Source organism: Erythrolamprus reginae, chromosome 2 (genome assembly GCF_031021105.1).
Source record: "Erythrolamprus reginae isolate rEryReg1 chromosome 2, rEryReg1.hap1, whole genome shotgun sequence".
Lineage (NCBI taxonomy): Eukaryota > Metazoa > Chordata > Lepidosauria > Squamata > Dipsadidae > Erythrolamprus > Erythrolamprus reginae.
In genome coordinates, this window is record NC_091951.1 from 496,588 (window position 1) to 514,006 (window position 17,419).

General features: G+C 45.0%; 1 pseudogene; it reads left to right on the forward strand.

The window, feature by feature from the left end:
* The window catches only part of LOC139158361 (zinc finger protein 91-like), a 52,082-nt pseudogene extending 37,565 nt beyond the window's left edge, over positions 1–14,517 (forward strand).
* Positions 14,518–17,419: the final 2,902 nt, after the last annotated feature.

Genomic DNA, 17,419 nt, shown 5'->3' on the forward strand with positions numbered 1-17,419 from the left:
CGTATAAATGCTTGGAGTGTGGAAAGACCTTTGCTCAGAATGGTACTCTGTCTTCTCATAAAAGAATCCATTCTCTGGAGAAACTATATAGCAATAGCAATTCCACTTAGATTTATATACTACTCCACAATGCTTTACCTCTGACCCGTGTACAAAGTCAGCTTATTATCCCCAGCAATCTGTCCTCATTTTAGCGACCTCAGAAGCATGAAAGGCTGTATCAACTATTAAAAATAATGTATAGAAGTTGTTTTCAATAAAATGTCAAACTGAAAGTTTTCAATTTCCACATTAAAAAAATGTTCCATCCATTTTCTTGCTGAAATATTTTTTCGCATCCAAAATTTGCATTTCTTCCTCAAAGTCACAATTTCACTTTGTAAAACCATTGCCTTTTTATAGCTGGTCCACAAGGATTTTTTAATGCTCCCAGATGCAAATGGGCTTATTATGAAAAACAGAACAAAACCCACACTGGAATTATTTGTCTGGATGGCAACAGATTAGATCCCAGCTTTAATTTACAACTAACCAATTGAATGTTCTTCAACATTATAGAATTAACAGTGATTAAAACAGTCCCTCAACAGAGAGCAACATGGTAAGCAAAGTGCTCTGAGATGGAATGGACATTTTAAGGACCCTCTTGGGGGGGCTCACCCGGACACTCCCACCCGTCCCCCATCAATCCAGATAACAGTTGTGCCACTTAGAGGATTTGGTGAAGGAGGAGATCAAGAGGGATCCTGTCCAAAGCTCTCCAATGATCTTGGGATCTGCCTGATCTCCTCAGCCTCCATCTGCCCCTACTGTCCCTTCCCCCAAGATGCCCCCCATTCCTTCCACACTCCCTGCTGTTCCCCATCCCAGGTGAGCTGACATCTGGGACTTGGACCTTCCCCACCTCATTCCCCAAAAATGTCGGTTCCTTTGCCTAGAAGGAGGCGGCCCAGCTGTAGGCAGAGCCTGGTTTTGGGGTGAGGGTCTCCCTCTGCATTCTCCCAAATCCCCCTCTAGCAAGGATCTTCTTATGGCTTGGGTATCCTGCGATCCAAGGGTTGTCAGGGCTCTGGACACCATCAGTCCCCTTTCCATAAGGGGAACTCCAGGCCCTTCCCAATCCCCCCCCCAAGAGGAGTTTGAGAAGGAAGTGACATCACTATGGCTTGCCACTGCAGGACGCCACACTTAACCCCTAGTGTTCGCATGAGACGGAGGATCTGGTGGGAGGATATCCAGGTGATGGGGGAACTCTTCCAGGGTCCCATGTTCCACAGCCTCCCTGTCCCTGCAGGAGGAAGTGTAGCGTGGGAAGGTGGGGCTTTGCAAAGGCCCAGCAGGAGAGGAGAGAAGCCGGGGGGAGAAGGAGGAGGCAGGATTCGCACCAGGCTCCCCGAGAGCCATTCCTTTCTCTGGAGTGGGGGAGAAGTGGGGCGGCCTCTGTAGCCTCCAGTTTTTCTCTGGAAATCACCCAGTTTATTCCTCGCATTGGTGTATCAGAGTCCCCTTTTGATTGACCCCATATTTGGTTTCTCCCTCTGCTGTTTTGTGTCCTTTTTTCCTCCAATTTGATTGATTCCCCTGAGATTTGAGTTCGGAATCAGCTTCTAAACCTTCGTCTCCCTCTCACTTCGGCTTCACTCTCAAGGCCTTTGGATGAGGAGAGGGGGTCGGTGCCCACAGCTGACCTTCTGGGTCCTTGTGAGGGGCAGCTCATCCCCTGCCAGAAGCCCCCAGGGGGGTGTTGTGGACCATGGTCCAAGGATCCCAGTTCTTCTCTAGAGAAACCCATCCCCTAAGCCAGGATGGACTTCCAGGGTGCTGCTTTCCCTCCTTGGATTTTTCCCTTTGTGGGCAGAGCGGGAGAGAAACCCCCTGTGCCCCCATCTCTGGGGCTCCCACTGGGCCCTCCTGCTCCCAGTCTCTGGGCCTCCATTCCAGGGAGTTTATCCTCCCTCCCCGCAGGAAAGAAGGGGAAAAGGTCGATGGGGAGGAAACACGCGGCTGCTGTCCAAAGGAAGAGGGAGACACTGAGGAAAATCTGCCCTTTTCTATCAAGAGAAATGAACGTTCGCAGCAGAGAAGACAGTCTGGAGCCTCCTGAGGTAAATCTCACACAGCGCCCAGAGGAAAAAGGCGGGGAAAGGGGACACGCCCCCTTCCCACCCCCAGCAACCAATCAGAGCGCAGATCCCCTCAGGCAGGAGCCCGCCCTCCCTCAGCCACCACGGGGTGTTCGGGACCTTTGTGCACTTTCCTTCTCCAGCCATGAAATTCCCTCTCTTCACATTGAAAGTCTGAGCTGAGATTGAATTGTCAGGCGCGTCTCTTTCCCGCCATTCCTCCCATCCTGGCACTTTGCCACAAATCCACCAGGGGGCGATGTCTGCCATGGGAAAGAAACTCCCTATTGGCCCACCGGAGGGCGAACGTCACGGGGGGGGGTTGCAGAGGAGGCTGAGAAGGAAGTGACATCACTGAGCCTTGCCGCTCTAGGACGCCCCACTCGCTCTCCTTCAACCCTGGTGCCGCGTGAGACCGAGAGCCCGGCGGGAAAACCCCCAGACGTGTCCCAGGTGAGGGGGGGGGGGCTTCCCGGTGCCCATGTTCCCCTGCCGCCCTCTCCCTGCAGTGGAAGCGGAATAGGCGGGATTCGCCCCAGGCTCCCCGAGGGCCCGATCCTGTCTCCGGAGGGGGAGAGAAGCGGGGCGGCCTCTGCAGCTGCCTCCTTCCCGGCCCTGCTCGGGGGACCTGGGCCCTGCGCTGGGATGAGCCTCTTGGGGCTCCGGGCAGGTTGGGGGAAGGTCGCTCAGGGGCTGAATTCCACCTTCTCATTCTGGGCCTTTGTTTTCCCTTCCACCTCAGAGACAGAAACCGGAAGCCATTTGGGGTCTTTGCAAGGCCCCATTTTCTCCTGGGGGAAGAAGAAAAGAGCGGGATCACCTGGAGGGATCCGTCCTGTGTTCCCAGAAATGGTCCCGTGAAGGAAAAGGCCTCTGGAGACCCACAAGAGTCCTTGGACCCTTTTGGAGTTGCTCTGCAGGACAGAGAAAGGATGGAGACCCCACCTGTTGCAAAGGGGGGAAGCGGAAAAGGCCCTGCAGCCGCTCAGCCTGGGAAGGGGGGGAAGCTCTGGACAAGACCCGGGCAGAAGATCCTGGAGGAAGAATCCATCCTCCTTCGGAAGTTCAGCCCTGGAACTCCATCCAATACTGGGAGGCTGAGGGTCCCCGAGGACTTTGCAGCCGACTCCACGACTTGTGCAGGTGACGGCTGAGGCCAGAGAAACACAGGAAAGCCCAGATGGTGGACCTGGTGGTTCTGGAGCATCTCCTGTCCCTTCTGCCCCCAGAGATGGAGGGCTGGGTGCGGGAGTGTGGAGCAGAGACCAGCTCCCAGGCGGTGGCCCTGGTGGAAGGCCTCCTCCTGAGCCAGGTGGAGGAGCAGAAGGAGCAGGTCCAGTTGCAGGTGAGACACTTTTGGGAGCTCAGAAAACAGTAGAGAACGTGGTTGAATACTTCACCCCTCCTTCCCAAACTTCTCTGGCGTTCATCACATGTGGCAGTTCTCCAATTCTTGTAGGACATTGTTCCGTTTTCTCTCTCAATCTCACAGATGGATATTGGGGGCTTTGATGTTGTGTTGTGAATCTGGGAATCCTCTTTGTGTTGTGTGATGTACATTAATTGTGCTTCTTTTTCCCTTCCTCCTGTTTGAAGTGCTGCACTGTGGAGATGAGAGATCCTGAGGGAAAGAGGAATCCATCAAATCCCCCTCAGGAACCAATTTCCTGGAGGATCCCTTCGGAAGATCCACGTCAGGACACCACAGAAGGTAATGGAAGATCCTCCGATGACCCATCTGTCCTACCTCTCTCTCTCTTCTCTTCCTATTCTGTTAATTATGCATTTTGAAATTATTTATTCCTTACAGAGAGACAAAGAATGAATCTTTCTGGTTATTGTGACGGAGATGAAACAGCGGTTGAACCTCCAAATCAAGTAAGAAAGGGAAAAGCTATGAGATTCCTATTCTCCTCTCAGGAAGTGAAGCGGGTGTGCAGAGGGCTCTCTCCTTCCATTTCCCCCCCTTGTTTGGCCGGATTATTTTTGTGTCCTCCCACAACATGGAGAGCAGAACAGCAGGTTCAAGGTCCTTTTAGCCAGCACAGCTTCCTCTGGTTGTCTTCTTCTGCTAGGTCTTCTTCCAACTTTAGAGTTTACAACAGGGGTCCCCAAACTTTTTACACAGGGGGCCAGTTCACTATCCGTCAGACTGTTGGAGGGCCGGACTATTAAAAAAACGTGTGAACAAATCCCTATGCACACTGCACATACCTTATTTAAAGTAAAAAACAAAATGGGAACAAATACAATATTTAATATTTATTCTTCCTCTTTCTCTCTCTCTCCCTTTCTCTCTGTCCTTCTGTCTTTCTAGTTCTCTCTCTCTCTCTTTCTCTCTGTTCTCTCTCTCCTCTTCCTTTTTCTCTCCCTCTCTATCTTTCCCTCTTTCTCTCCCCCCTCTTTCTCTCTCTTCTCTTTCTCTCACTCACTCTCTTCCTATGTCTCCCTCTTTCTCTCTACCTTTCTCTCTCTCCCTTTCTCTGTCCCTCTCTTTCTTTCTCTCTGTCCCTCTTTCTTTCTCTCTGTCCCTCTCTTTCTTTCTCTCTGTCCCTCTCTTTCTTTTTCTCTGTCCCTCTCTTTCTTTCTCTCTGTCCCTCTCTTTCTTTCTCTCTGTCCCGCTTTCTTTCTCTCTGTCCCTCTCTTTCTTACTCTGTCCCTTTTTCTCTCTGTCTCTTTCTTTCTCTCTGCCCCTCTTTCTTTCTCTCTGTCCCTCTCTTTCTTTCTCTTATCTCTCCTCTCACTCACTCTTTCTATATCTCTCTTTGTATCTCTCTCTTTCTCTCTCTCCTTTCTCTACCTCTGCCTCTTTCTTTCTCCCCTTTTCTATCTCTCTTCTTCCTTTCTCTCTCTTTCTCTCTCCCTTCTTTTTTCTCTCTCTCTCTGTTTCTCTCTCATACACCACACCGGCAGCAGAGAGAGAAAGAGAGAGGTAGAGATCGGGCACGTTACCGGGTGGTGGAGGCGGTGTGGGGCCAGACGCTGGGTGCCGGGGCCGGGGGGGGAGGAAGAAAGGGTGGATGTGGCTGCTGCCTTTTAGCTGCAGAGCCAAACGGGGGCGGAGATCGGGGCCTGGGGCCATACGAGGCCGCTCATCCAGGGGGGCGTGGACCGGCAAGCCGCCCTCCGCTCTCTCTCTCTCTGTTGCTGGCGTGGTGTATGAGAGAGAAAGAGAGAGCGGAGGGTGGCTTGCCGGTCCACGCCCCCCTGGATGAGCGGCCCCACATGGCCCCAGCGCCGGACTCCGCCGTTGATCTCCGCCCCCGTTCGGCTCTGCAGCTGAGAGGCAGCAGCCACATCCACCCCTTCACCCTCCCCCGCGTCCCCGGCACCCAGCGTCTGGCCCCACACCGCCTCCACCACCCGGTAACACGCCTGATCTCTACCTCTCTCTTTCTCTCTCTGCTGCTGGCATGGTGCATGAGAGAGACAGAAAGAGAGAGCGCGGAGGGCGGCTTGCCGGTCCATGCCTCCCTGGATGAGCGGCCCCACATGGCCCCAGCGCCTGCCTCCACCCCTGTTCGGCTCTGCAGCTGAGAGGCGCGTCCACTCCTTCGCCCTCCTCAGCACCCAGCGTCCGGCCCCAAGCCGCCTCCACCTCCCGGTAAAGCGCCCGATCTCTTCCTGCAGGAACGGGGGGTGGGGCGCTGCGAAGGGCCGCGCTTGAAGGCCACCACGGCGCCGCAGTCCCAGATTGCTCACTTCTACGGCCAGCAAAGCCGGCTGCCCGGGAAAGTGGCGTGCTTTTTAAATGCAACGCTTTCCTGCATCAGCCTGCAAAGCCGGGCAGTCGGCTTTGCTGGCTGGAGAAGCGAGCGATCTGGGGCTGTGTAGCTTTGCGCAAGGGGGACAGGGCGGTCCCCGCCGCCTGTGTCAGTGGCGAGGTGTGCTCGCCTTGTGCCGTGGGGGGGAGGCGATGGAGGTCAGGGGTTTTCAAGCAGCCGCCTCCCCCCCCACACACACACACTTAGCCATCGTGCACTTAGCTGTGACTTTCAGTGGACAGTTTTTCAATTGCCAATCGCCTTTTCATGAATTTCGCGTCCACTCACCGGGGAGGAGGAGGTGGAGAGGCAAGGGGGCGGGGAGGAAAGCGGGCCTGCAATTGGCCAATTTCTTTCTCGCCTTTAGGGAGAGGAACTGTTGCTGCTCTGCCATAGGGCAGCAACAGTTTCTCTCCCTAAAGGCGACAAAGGAAGGGGCCAATAGCAGGCCCGCTTTCCTCCCCGCCCCCTTGCCTCTCCACCTTCTCCTCGCTCAGCAGCCGACCGCGGTGAGTGGACAGGAGATTCGGGAGCTTATTTTATTGACCAGTAAAATCTTGTGAGCTGCCGCGGGCTGGTTAAAAGACCTCGTCGGGCCACATCCGGCCCGCGGGCTGTAGTTTGGGGACCGCTGGTTTACAAGAAGCAATTTTTAAAAAGTCCTTCAAGAACTAAGAATAAATATATACAAAACAAATACAAAATAATTTCCGGTCCTCTGATTTGCGCCTTGATTAGGAGATCAAACATTCCCGCCTTGCAAAAGCTGAGAAATGATTTTCCCAGGGAATTTTCTCTCTGTTTTCTTCCTTTCAGCCAATGGGTCAGACTACTAGATCAATCAATGATAGACAGGGCAATAGATGACTTGATCCAGAAGTGGGATTACTTTAGTGAAAGGCACTGAAGGTTTTGCAGGATCAATGAACTTGATAAAGCAATTTTCTTTTTTTTCTTTTTTTAAATAGTTTATTGGTTTTTTAAGAAAAGAAAAAAAAGGGGGGGGGGAAATAGGGATACAAAAAGTAAGGGGGATACAGAACAATAGACATGTTCCAACATAAAATATATAACTTATTATGTATCAGTTTTAAACATTCAACTGTGCATTTTCATGTTATACTTAATATTTAATGTTTTATGGTTTGACATCTATAGATTTACTTAGCGATATCACTTAATCTATTATTCTTTTAATTTCTGTGCAGAATTTTTTGGCATATGTACAGGTGATAATAGGTTCCTTGTTTCTCTTTGCACTTCCAACATAGGGGTGATATATTTGGGTACATTTTTGACAGTCTGGCTGGTGGAAGATGCCATCTGTAAATCATTTTGTAGAGGTTTTCTTTGTAGGATATCGCAGGTGTCAGTTTATAATTTATTGTGAATATTTTTTTCCCATTCTGTAAGGTTTATTGTATATCCAAAGTTTTGTGTCCCTGCTATCGTACATCCTTTGACTATTTCTTCTATGGTGTCTTGTTTTAGTGGATAGGTGTAGAGTTTGGAAATTATTTTTATGTTGGGTCCAAATAGTATTAAATCAAGGGGGTTGGTATTTTGAAACCCAAAAGTGTTTTTATGGTATTTGTCTTTAGCGTTTATCTGAGTGTATGTGAACCAATCTATGTGTATTCCATTTTCTTGTATCTGTTGTCTAGTTAAGATGTTGTCGTTGGAATCAAGTAGGTTAGAGTAGGTTATTATTTTTGGAGTGGAAAAGGCAGTCGAATAGGTATAAAATTCATTTGGGGATAGCCATTTCGGAATTGCTAAGTAGTAGTTTTTTTTAATTTGGTGCCATATTGATATTACAGTATTTCTTATATAGTGATTTTTAAAGTGTTTTGGTATTTTGTTTGGTTCCATCATTAAAAATTGATGCCATCCTGACTGTATGTCAAATCCTTCCAATGTGAGCACTCTTGAATTTTGGAGAGTTATCCAGTCTTTGATTTTGGTCATAATCGTGGCTTGATAGTATAGATAGAATTTGGGTAGGCCAAAACCACCTCTAGACCTATGGTCTTGGAGTTTTTTTAGTTTTATTCTTGCCTTCTTTTTTGTCCAAATGAATTTTCGAATTAGTTTATGGAGATGTTCAACGAATGATTGGTTTAGTTTAGTGGGGGCTACTTGAAATAAATATAAATATCTAGGAAGGATATTTGATTTAATTGCGGCAATCTTGCCCATTAAAGATAATTTTAGGTTTGTCCATCTAGCTAGATCTTTTTGTATGTCTTGTGTAAGTTTGTCATAATTGTCTTTTTTATGGTGTTGTTATTTGCTGAAATTAAGATGACCAGGTATTTAATTTTTTCCACAATTTTTAGATTGAGAGCTTGTTCTAGTAGGGAATTTTGTTTTTCTGTCATGTTTTTGGTTATAATTTTGTTTTATCAACATTAATTTTGAGACCAGTTATTTCCCCAAATCTGTGAAGTTCGTCCAATAAGATATGAGCTGATTTGAGTGGATCTTGAATTATGAATAACATGTCGTCTGCAAAGGCTTGAAGTTTGAAGTGTTCTTTTTTTATTTCGATTCCCTGTATTTGTCTATTATTTCTTATATTTTTTAGTAATGTTTCCATGGCAAGTATGAATATTAGAGGTGCCAGAGGACATCCCTGACGTACACCTCTCATTACTGTTATTTCTTCTGTAATAGATTTGTTGAAGAGTATTTTAGCTGATTGGTGTGAATAAATAGATTTAATTAAATTAAAGAAATTATTGCCAAATTTCATATGTTCTATTTGTGCCATGAAATATTCCCAATATAAAGAATCAAAAGCCTTTTTTAGATCTATAAATATAAGGGCCATTGGTTTGTCGGGGGTTTTATTGTAATATTCTAGGGTGTTAAGTATGGTCCGAGTGTTATTACTAATATTCCTTGCCGGTAGAAATCCATTCTGGTCTGAGTGAACAATATTATTTAGAATCTTTTAAAAACGTTCTGCACTTATTGTTGAAAATATTTTATAGTCTGCATTTAGTAAAGAGATTGGTCGGTAATTTTCTAGGTATTTTTTAACTTTATTTTCTTTCGGAATGATAGTGATGTAAGCTTCGGACCATGTTTTGGGAAGGTTGCCTTGAAGTAAGGCTTCGTTGTATACTTTTAACATAAGTGGTTCTAATAAGTCCTGGTGGTGTTTATAAAATTCCAAGGGGATTCCATCAGGTCCCGGGGTTTTGTTGTTGTGTTGTTTTGCAATGGCCAATTTGATTTCTGTGAGGGTAATAGTCTTACAGTATTTAATTTGGTGCTTTCTTTGTCTGTTAGCTCTAATGTTTCGTTTTGAAGTAGATATTCCCTAATTGCAGAGTTATCTGTTGTATCTGAATTATATACTTCCTGATAGAAGTGTTTTATTATGGTTTTATTTTCCTCTGCGTTTGTTTATCGTAAAGGGATTCTATTGTTTTTTCCGCTTTTTGTTGTGCCAGTTTAAAAGCCAGTCAGTGGCCGGGTTTGTTTGCGGATTCAAAATTTATTTGTTTTTATTTTTTAATTTTAGCAGTAAGTTGTTGTTGGGTTTCTAGGTTTATTTCATGTTTTATAGATTTTATTTTAATAAGGGTTGTTATGTCATCCGGATACTGTTGGAGAATTGTTTCTGCGTTTTGGAGTTTTGTGTTAAGATTCTTGAGCGTCTGTTTTCTTTGTTTATTGTTATAGGCTGAGTAAGAAATATATATTCCACGTATATAGACTTTCATTGTATCCCAGATTATCTGAAGAGATGTATCTCCTTCATTATTGGTCTTTATAAAGGTTGGTAGTTCATTTTCTAGGTGGGTTTTAAATTGTTTTTCATTTATGGTGGATTGGTTCATAGTCCATCTTTGGCGTATTGTGTTATTTTGGTTGTTAAGAGTTAGGAGTATGGGGTTGTGGTCGGCCCAAGAACCGGGTAAAATCTGTATTTCTTTTATTTGATAAATGATATAAGAATTAGACCGAGCCATATTGATACGTGACCATGATTTGTGTGGATGTGAATAAAAGGTGTATTGTGATTTCTCTGGGTGGTGTGTTCTCCATATGTCTTTAAGTGCAAATTCATATATTAAGTCTTCGAATGTAGTTGGGAGAGTTTTCCTTAGCCGGTGCTGTTTATTTCTCTTGTGGTCTTTGTTTTTATTTTGTATTGCATTAAAGTTGCCTATAATAATGAAATTTGTTAAATTTGTTAAATTGTTTTCCATTATTTTTTTGTGTAGTTGTGAGAAAAATATCGATTGCTTGATGGTAGTTGCGTAGATTCCTATTATTGTTAGTTGTTCGTTTCTGATAGTTATCTGCACCATTAATATTTGACCGTCGGTGTCTTCATGTGTCTGCCTGAAGGACTGCATGCCAAATCCTGCATCCCAGTGGCCTCATCCTCATGGCTTTCTGCCACGTCTTCCTGGCTGTCAGCCAGGCTTTCGCATTCACTTTGTGCCGCGTTTCTTCCATCTTCTTTTCATGAAAGTACAAATACCCAATTCCAGCAACGGTAAAACAGCCATGCTTTAACCTCTGGTCTAGTAGTAATTTTTGTCTGCACTCTTTCTACATCTTTCTTACATCTGGCAACCAATAGTGGAGTCAATATTCCAAGTGTGGTCTTATCAAGTCATTATAAAGTGGTACTAACACTTCATGTCATTTTGATTCTATCCCTCTTAATGCCGCCTCTGATTTTGTTGGGTTTTGGGTTTTTTGGTGGCAACTGTACATTATTTGCTGACTCATATTTAAGTGTTTGTCCACTAGGACTCCAAGATCCCTGTTGCACTTACTACTATTAAGCCAGGTATCACCTCTTCTATGTGAATGCATTTGGGTTTTCTTTCCTAAATGAACGTGGTTACATTTTTCACTGTCGATTTTGCTTTGTCAGATGGGGCCCATATCTGTTGATCCTTCTATATCTTATATCCTGGAGTGTTGTTATACCTGTTGATTTGGTCTTGTCTACAAATGTGATGAGTTCCCCTTCTATCCTATTGTCTAAATGAATGATGAAGATAAACAGATCATGCGAATCCTCCTGTTCTGTTCTTTTCCCCGTGTTCAGGAGAGTCCTATGTCCTTCGCGGAGGTGGCTGTGTCTTTCTCTGGGGAGGAATGGTCTCAGCTGGATCCTGACCAGAAAGCGCTGCATTCGGAAGTCATGCTGGAAAACCATAGGAACGTGGTCTTTCTGGGTAAGAGTGTGACACCAATCAGAGTTCAAGAAGACAGATTATAGTTAGCTTTTTATTTAAAAAACCAACATTATGAGACATCGTCTCCTGGGAGGGAGAAGGAAAGGACGTGGCCTTCTGGTTCTCCAAGGAAGAAAAGAGTCAATGTCTCGTTGCTTAGATGCTTTATGTGCCATTTCAAATCTGCATTTTTCCATTTCTATTTGAACTTATATGTTGGGGTGTGTAAAAAGAATGAGGTGTGTTTTTGTGTGTCCTCTGGAGGTCATGTGAGAGGAGTGTGTTGTCATTTGTCTCAAACCTCCAAACTTGTGTGAGAACAGAACTTTCCATCGGTTCCTTTGCCTACTTGGGTGCATTTGCAGAAAGAAGAAGCCTAAAGTATTGAGAGATGTGTGAAGTCAGTCGTAGAAAACGTAGCACTATTGATCTCACGTGATATCGCACTATAATGCTCTAGGCCTCTGTTCCCGGCTACCCAAGGCCTGCACAAGATCCAGGGCAAAATGTTGGCCAAGAGAGGGAAGGTCCCTCCGTCTCCAAAGACTTTTGCCCTGGATCTCGTGCAGTCCTCAGTCCTTAAAGTTCTTCAATGCCTGAAGCTGTGAGATCACATGATATTAGTCGCCTGGGATCTTGCACTACTGGTCTCGTGTGATCTATCCCTAAAGTACTTTAGATCTCCGCTCTCTGCGAACTGACTCCTGTACCACATCCAGAGTGATGGCAATTTTCCAATATCTCAGGGGCTGCCACATAGAAGAGGGAGTCAAACTGTTCTCCAAAGCACCTGAGGGCGGGACAAGAAGCCACGGGTGGAAACTAATCAAGGAGAAAAGCAACTTAGAACTAAGGAGAAATTCCTTGACAGTTGAAACAATTAATCAGTGAAACAGCTTGCCTCCAGAACTTGTGAATGCTCCAACACTGGGAGTTTTTAAGAAGATGTTGGATAACCATATGGGGGTTGGACTAGAAGATCTCAAAGATACCTTTTGTTTTCCTATTCTATTCCTTAATTTAAAACTGACTCCGAGTGAGATTTGCAGATAGGTAGATAGATAATTGTAAAGATAGATGTTTTCTAGATATTTTCAAAGCTTTCATGACTCATCAATATAAAAATCATCATGTCTATATTATACCACTGTGATATATAGAACTTAATGCAACATACAACCTAATGGAATTTTGGAGAAATTCGGAAGGAAATTCACTTGACTTTCTACATTTTGATGGTTTTCTCTAACTTTGTCATCATTTTCATTTCCCTTTTTGCTTTGAAGGTCATAACTGGCAGCAGAATCAAGATTCCTGTGAACTGTTCCAACTGATCAATGATAAAGATGAAATGGAGAAGTTTGGAATTCGAATGAAATTGGAAGGCTCTGAGAGAAACCAGTCAAAGAATTGGAATCAGGAAAGCTCATCTTCCACTGATGATCCGATGCAAAACATTCTTGCCCAACAAGAGATAATGAAGAAAAAATATATCGGAAAAAGTGTGAAGTTAGTTAAAGCTAAAGTAGAAGTGAATGAACACTATTTAACCCCAAACAAAGGAGAAGATGCTATAAGGCAACACAACGGACAAAATTACGATGGGACATCCATTGTTTCTCTTGGAAATAACTTCCTTACATCTCATAAAGCGATTGACACAAAAGGGAAGCCATATAAATGCATGGAGTGTGGAAAGACCTTTGTTCGAAAGGATAACTTTATTTCCCATAAGAGGATCCACACTGGGGAGAAGCCATATAAATGCAGGGAGTGTGGAAAGACCTTTGCTCATAGCAACTCACTTACTTCCCATAAGAGGATCCACACAGGGGAGAAGCCTTATAAATGCATGGAGTGTGGAAATACCTTTGCTCATAGCAAGTCACTTCCCAAAAGAGGATGCACACAGGGGAGAAGCCGTATAAGTGCTTGGAATGTGGAAACACCTTTGCTCGAAAGGATACCTTTATTTCCCATAAGAGGATCCACGCAGGGGAGAAACCGTATAAATGCTTTGAGTGTGGAAAGACCTTTGCTCATAGCAACTCACTTAGTTCCCATAAGAGGATCCACACAGGGGAGAAGCCGTATAAATGCATGGAGTATGGAAAGACCTTTGCTCATAGCAAGTCACTTACTTCCCATAAGAGGATGCACACAGGGGAGAAGCCGTATAAATGCATGGAGTGTGGAAAGACCTTTGCTCGAGGCAGTCAACTTATTGCCCATAAGAGGATCCACACAGGGGAGAAGCCGTATAAATGCATGGAGTGTGGAAAGAGCTTTGCTCGAAAGGATACCTTTATTTCCCATAAGAGGATCCACACAGGGGAGAAGCCGTATGAATGCATGGAGTGTGGAAAGACCTTTCCTCGAGGCAGTGGATTTACTTCCCATAAGATCCACACGGGAGAAGCCGTATGAATGCATGGAGTGTGGAAAGACCTTTGCTCATAACAGTGCACTTACTTCCCATAAGAGGATCCACACAGGGGAGAAGCCGTATGAATGCATGGAGTGTGGAAAGACCTTTCCTCGAGGCAGTGGATTTACTTCCCATAAGATCCACACGGGAGAAGCCGTATGAATGCATGGAGTGTGGAAAGAGCTTTGCTCAGAGCAGTCAACTTACTTACCATAAGAGGATCCACACAGGGGAGAAGCCGTATGAATGTATGGAGTGTGGAAAGACCTTTGTTCGTAACTGTGCACTTACTTCCCATAAGAAGATCCACACAGGGGAGAAGCCATTTAAATGCATGGAGTGTGAAAAGACCTTTGCTCAGAGTAGTCATCTATCTTCTCATCACAGGATCCACACAGAGGAGAAACTATGTAGAAATAGCAATTCCACTTAGATTTATATACTACTCCACTATGCTTTACCACTTTACCTCTGAGCCGTGTACAAAGTCAGCTTATTTTCCTCAGCAATCTGTCCTCATTTTAGCGACCTCAGAAGCATGAAAGGCTGTATCAACTACTAAAAATAATGTATAGAAGATGTTGTGCCAGCCATTGCTCCCACAGATGGGGCGAGGCGGCACACAGTGACTGTGAAAGCCTGGCTGACAGCCGGGAAGATGTAGCAGACAGTCAGGAATATGTGGCAGAGAGCCAGGAGGATTCAGCAGACAGCTCAGGGGAGGTGGCTGGCAATTCTTCGGACAGTTTGTCCTCTCTCAGTTCGTCTGCAGGGCAATACATTAATTTACGCAACCGAAGGGCCTTACAAAGGAAGGGATCATAGAAACATAGAAGTCTGACGGCAGAAAAAGACCTCATGGTCCATCTAGTCTGCCCTTATACTATTTTATGGATCGCTTTAAGAAGTATGATAAGGCATGATAGGTGCACCTGGGCTGGGTGTGGTTCCCTTAATGAGGGCTAACGTCATAAAAAGGGAACAGGGGCCAAGGCAAACTGGCTGTTTATCTGGGTGGTTTGTGTGGCGTCGTTCCTGCTTTGAGGTTTCTGCTCTTGGATTTCAACTCAGTGTTGTGGGAATTGAAAACTCTGGGACAAGCTGCTGCTTTTGTGCCGTGAGAATTCAGAGACCTTTTGGAACATTTATGCTACGTGACTTTTGTATTTGTTTGCTTTTTCATGAACTTTGTAGCTGGCTGAATTTTCAACTCAACCTGTGCTTTACTCCTGAAAGTAAGGACCGTTTTCTTTAGACTTTTTCTTTTCTGTTTAATATAAGTTTGCTGACTATGCATGTGTGTGTCTGACCTTCCTTCCTGGACCGTTAATCATTGCTTGAGGCCGGTCAGGCAGAACAGAAGATGTTTTCAATAAAATGTCAAATGGAAAGTTTTCAATTTCCACATTAAAAAAATGCTCCATCCATTTTCTTGCTGAAATATTTTTTCGCATCCAGAATTTGCATTTCTTCCTCAAACAAAGTCACAATTTCACTTTGTAAAACCATTGCCTTTTTATAGCTGGTCCACAGAGATTTTTTAATGCTCCCAGATGCAAATGGGCTTATTATGAAAAACAAAACAAAACCCACACTGGAATTATTTGTCTGGATGGCAACAGATTAGATCCCAGCTTTAATTTACAACTAACCAATTGAATGTTCTTCAGCATTATAGAATTAACAGTTATTCAAACAGTTTTTTTCCCTTAAGAATTATATCAGAATTAGTTTTTATATAAAGAAGTATCATTAGAAGAATTTTAATTTTATCTTAGTAATAGACTAAATACGACAATTTTTAATGAAAATTTAAAAAAAAATTATTTAGATATGTATTTAACTATGTATTCTTTTTTCTGTATTTGAATTTATACTTTTGAGAAAAGCGGGGGAAATATATCCCCACCTTCATGTTCAATGTATGTATGTCTGTATGTCCATTTTATGAAAATCAATAAAAAAAATTATTTTTTTTAAAAAAGTCTTTCCTCATAGGTTTTATGCTTAAGACCTTCCACCATTCTTGTAGCCCGTCTTTGGATCCATTCAATTTCGTCAATATCTTTCTGTAGGTGAGGTCTTCAGAACTGAACACAGTATTATTCCAAATGTGGTCTCACCACCGCTCTATGCAGCGGGATCATAATCTCCCTCTTCCTACTTGTTATACCTCTAGCTATGCAGCCAAGCATTCTACGAGCTGCTCCGAGTCCTCGAAGAGGGGCAGCATACAAATCTAATAAATTATTATTATTAAATTATTACTTTCTTTCCCTACCACCTGACCACACTGCTCACCCATTTTGAGACTGTCAGAAATCACTACCCCTAAATCCTTCTCTTCTGAGGCTTTTGCTAACACAGAACTGCCAACACAATACTCAGATTGAGGATTTCTTTCCCCTTATCCTCTCTCCTGGTGCTTCTTGACCTCTCAGCGGCTTTCGATACCATCGACCATGGTATCCTTGTGCGCCGGCTGGAGGGGTTGGGAGTGGGATGCACTGTTGTTCAGTGATTCCCCTACCTCTCCGGTCGGTCGCAGTCAGTGTTAGTGGGGAGTCAGAGGACGACCTCTAGGTCGCTCCCTTGTGGGGTACCTCAGGGGTCTGTCCTCTCCCCTCTGCTATTTAATGTCTACATGAAACCGCTGGGTGAGACCATCCAAGGGCATGGGGTGAGGTATCATCAGTATGCAAATGATACCCAGCTCTACATCTCCACCCCTTGTCCAGTCATCGAAGCGGTGGAAGTGATGTGCCAGTGCCTGGAGGGTGTTGGGGTCTGGATGGGTGTCAATGGACTCAAGCTCAACCCCGATAAGACAGAGTTGCTGTGGGTTTTGCCTTCCAAGGACAATTCTATCTGTCCGTCCATCACCTTGGGGGGGAGAGTTATTGACCCCCTCAGAGAGGGTCCGCAACTTGAGCGTCCTCCAACAATCCACAGCTCACATTAGAGAAGCTTTCAGCTGTGACGAGAGGGGCTTTTGCCCAGGTTCGCCTGGTGCACCAGTTGCGGCCCCATTTGGACCGGGACTCACTGCTCACAGTCACTCATGCCCTCATCACCCTGAGGTTCGACTATTGTAACGCTCTCTACGTGGGGCTACCTTTGAAAAGTGTTCGGAAACTTCAGATCGTGCAGAATGCTGCTGCGAGAGCAGTCATGGGCTTTCCCAAATATGCCCATGTTACACCAACACTACGCAGTCTGCATTGGTTGCCGATCAGTTTGCGGTCACAATTCAAAGTGTTGGTTATGACCTATAAAGCCCTTCATGGCACCGGACCAGATTATCTCCGGGACCGCCTTCTGCCGCACGAATCCCAGCAACCAGTTAGGTCCCAGAGTCGGACTTCTCTGGATCCCGTCAACTTAACAATGTCGTTTGGCGGGACCCAGGGGAAGAGCCTTCTCTGTGGCGGCCCCGGCCCTTTGGAACCAACTCCCCCCAGAGATTAGAATTGCCCCCACCCTCCTTGCCTTTCGTAAGCTTCTTAAAACCCACCTCTGCCCTCAGGCATGGGGGAACTAAGATACTCTTTCCCCCTAGGCCTTTACAATTTGCGCATGGTATGTCTGTATGTATGTTTGGTTTTATAATAAGGGGTTTTTAGTTGTTTAGTATTGGATTGTTACATGCTGTTTTTTATCACTGTTGTTAGCCGCCCCGAGTCTGCGGAGAGGGTTGGCATACAAATCAAATAAATAAGTAAATAAATAAATAAATAAATATAAATCACTTTTTAAAATCTTTGCATCTAAAAAAACAAAACAAAAAACCCATCCATCCAGTAAACCTACACACTGATTGACATCTGCCAGACATTTTCTTTTGTCTCTCTACCAGAATAACATTCCACTCAAAAGAATTTCTGTAATTACGAC